This window comes from Dipodomys ordii, unplaced genomic scaffold (genome assembly GCF_000151885.1).
Source record: "Dipodomys ordii isolate 6190 unplaced genomic scaffold, Dord_2.0 Scaffold1, whole genome shotgun sequence".
NCBI lineage: Eukaryota > Metazoa > Chordata > Mammalia > Rodentia > Heteromyidae > Dipodomys > Dipodomys ordii.
In genome coordinates, this window is record NW_012267217.1 from 42,262,117 (window position 1) to 42,265,890 (window position 3,774).

Below are 3,774 nucleotides of genomic sequence, written 5' to 3' on the forward strand. Positions count from 1 at the left end.
GCTTGAAGCCAGCCTGGGTAGGAAAGTCTGTGAAACACTTATGTCCAATAAACTACTCAGAAAAAGCTAGCTGTAGAGCTGTGGCTCAAGTGGTAGAGCACTAGCCTTGAGCTCAGAGACAGCACCCACACTCTGAGTTCAAGCCTCAGGACTGGCCAAAAAATAAAAAGTAAAAAGATCCAGGGGCCAATGGCTCACCCCTGTAATCCTAGCTACTCAGGAGGCTGAGATCTGAGCATCATGGTTTAAAGGCAGCCTGGCAGGAAAGTCTGTGAAACTCTTATCTCCAATAAACCACCAGAAAACTGGAAGTGGCGTTGCAGCTCAAGTGGTAGAGCACTCACCTGAGCTGAAGAGCTGAGGAACAGAGCTCAGGCCCAGAGTTCAAGCCCCATGACTGACAAAAAGAAAAAAAGAGAAATCTGGCATATGAAAAGGATCAATGATTATTAATAGCCAGGCGCCAGTGGCTCACGCCTATATTCCTAGCTACTCAGGAGGCTGAGATCTGAGGATCGCAGTTCAAAGCCAGCCCGGGCAGGAAAGTCCATGAAACTCTTATCTCCAATAAACCACCAGAAAACCAGAAGTGGCATTGCAGCTCAAGTGGTAGAGCACTCACCTGAGCTGAAGAGCTGAGAGACAGTGCTCAGGCCCAGAGTTCAAGCCCCATGACCAAAAAAAAAAAAAAAAGATAAAGCTGAATTACAGTATGAGTCAAAACAGATAAACATTTGCAACTTCTTTTTTAAAAATTTTTATTGTTATTATAAAGGTGATATACAGAGGGGTTATAGTTACATAAGTCAAGTAAAAAATACATTTCTTTCTTTTTGGACAATGTCACCTAACATCTGCAATTCCATGTAACTCAAATATATACAAGGGGACTAAGAAAGTAGCATTACTTTTCTACTTGGTTAAAATAAAAATTCTACTCAAATTGCACAATTTTAAGTATGCAATATTGTGAGTTTTATGGCATGCAAAATATAACTCAACAAAACTATTAAATATTCTACCCAAGTCATTTATTCATTACTATTTTCAAAACATGAATCCATAATTTATAAGTGAGCTATCTTATTGCATTTCTGTGAAGCTAAACAACTCATCTAGTTACCCAGGAAAGGGGAGAGAAACCAATCATAAATGAAAGGCTCAGACCTATCTCTAATTTCTTTATGAAACTAGGGGTCTAAAAGAGATGAATCTCTTCCTAATGTCTGCAATTTTCCAAAACAGGAGGATAATTAAATCAAGTCCATATGATGGCTGGGTGGGGAGTGGGGACAGAAACTAAAGACTACAATGTCAACATTTGTTTCTCCCCATAAAGTTAACTATTAACTTCACAAACTATTAACTTGCACAAACAAGGACTTTGACTTTTTCATGGACACTTCCCTGTCTGGGGTGACACACCTCCCAATCCAGTTAATGCAATCAGATGCCAACCTTCCTCAGGAAATTCACCTCAACCCAAATAATTGACGCTGGGAGATAGAAAAAGAAAAATTCCTGGGGCTGGGAAGGTGGCTCAGTGGTAGAGTGCTTGCCTTGCATGCCTGAGACCCTGGTTTCGATTCTTCAGCACCACATAAGCAAAAAGAAAAAAGCTGGAAGTGGTGCTGTGGCTCAAGTGGTAGAGCTCTAGCCTTGAGCTGAAGAGCTGAGGGACAGTGGCTAGGCCCAGAGTTCAGGCCCCATGACTGGACCCAAAAAAAAAAAAAATTCCTGCACCAACATTTCAAAAATCCTTTTCTATTGATTAGCAGGTCATTGTGCAGTGAGCACAAATAAGCTATTGTCATTTAACCCCAAAATGTTATCATTTCAATATAAAACTTTGTTAATGAGGTGTTTTACAATCTTCTTTTTTTCACACTATTTGAAATCTGCCACGTATTTTTACCCTTACAGGGCTTACAGGGCTTCTCGGTTTCAACAAGCCCTGTTCTAAGCTTATTGTCTCCTACCTAGAGGACAATAGTCAAGTAGAAGGACACCCTTTTCAATGACTTTGGAACACCCAAAGCAGCCAACACCCAGAGGAATTGTTCTCGTTCATTCCCATTGAGTCTGCCAGGAGGTCACAGAGACTCAGAAAGGGAAATGAAGAACATGTTTTTTGAGGGCTACCTATAAGAAACAGATGGATCAGGATTTCAAGAGGGGAAGGAAGGAAAGAAGTGTAGTGTAGTTACCACTGGAAGAGAGAGGTGACCAAGTACTGTGGATGAGAGAAAGACAGTTCAACAAAGAGACTCCAAGAGCTCTTCCATGGCTCCCCCATACCTGATTCCCCATAGCCATATTCTAATCCCAACCACTATCACAGAGGTGGAGAATGCTCATGTAGAGATTACGAACGGCTGATCTTGCTAATTCTCTTAGTTTATGGATGAAGAAACTAAGGCCCAGAAAGAGAGGTCATCCCTCCAAAATTTGATTCAGAGAAAGAACTTGAACTCCTGAGTGCTTTTTCACAGACCAGTACTGTTTCTAGAAGACTATTCTTTTTTTTTTTTTTGGGGGGGGGGTCCGGTCGTGGGGCCTGAACTCTGGGCCTAGGCGCTGTCCCTCAGCTCTTCAGCTCAAGGCTAGCGCTCTACCACTTGAGCCACAGCGCCACCTCCGGCTTTTTTCTTTTTGTTTATGTGGTGCTGAGGAATCAAACCCAGGGCTTCAGGCATGCAAGGCAAGCGCTCTACCACTGAGCCACCTTCCCAGCCCCCTAGAAGACTATTCTTTTCTGAATGTTTTAACAATGTGTCCCAAAATAAAAGCTGATATTTCTACCAAAAGACTGAAATTAGTAGAGCACCAATGGCTCAGGTCTGTAAGCCTAGCTACTCAGGAGTCTGAGATCTGAGGATTGAAGTTCAAAGCCAATTTGGATAGGAAAGCCCAGGAGACTCATCGCCAATTAAGCATCAGAAGGCCAGAAGTAGAGCTGTGGCTCAAGTGGTAGAGCACTAGCTATAAGGACAAAAGCTCAGAGATAGTACCCAAGCCCTGAGGTCAAGCCCCAGGTAGGATCAGAATACATACATACATACATACATACATACATAAATTATGCTTTAAAAATTATTATTCTTCCTACTAGATGTTTAGTGGCTTTAAGAATGGTTTGCAAGCTGGGTGCCAGTGGCTCACGGCTGTAAACCTAGCTACTCAGGAGACTGAGATCTGAAGATTGTCCTTCAAAGCCAGCTGAGGCAGGAAAGTCCCTGAGACTCTTATCTCAGTGGAAGTGACACTGTGGCTCAAGTGGTAGAGTGCTTGCCTTAAGCAACAGAAGCTCAGGGACAGTGCCCAAGCCCTGAGTTCAAGACCCAGGGCTGGCACATAAATAAATAAGAAATAAGAAGAAATTCAAGAATCAGTGGTTTTAGTATTTCATTGCATTTTCAAGAAACACTGTTTATTCTTTTCTTTTCTTCCTTTCTTTCTTTTTTTTTTTTTTTGTCGGTCGTAAGCTTGAACTCGGCCTGGGCACTGTCCCTGCACTCTTCAGCTCACCACTTCTGGTTTTCTAGTAGTTAATTGGAGAGTCTCACTGACTTTTCTGCCCGGGCTGGCTTTGAACCCTGATCCTCAGATCTCAGCCTCCTCTGTAGCTAGGATTACAGGTGTGAGCCACCAACACCTGGCTCATTTATTCTTTTTTTTTTTTTTTTTTGTCGGTTGTGGGGCTTGAACTCTGGGCCTGGGCGCTGTCCCTCAGCTCTTCAGCTCAAGGTGAGTGCTCTACCACTTGAGCTACAG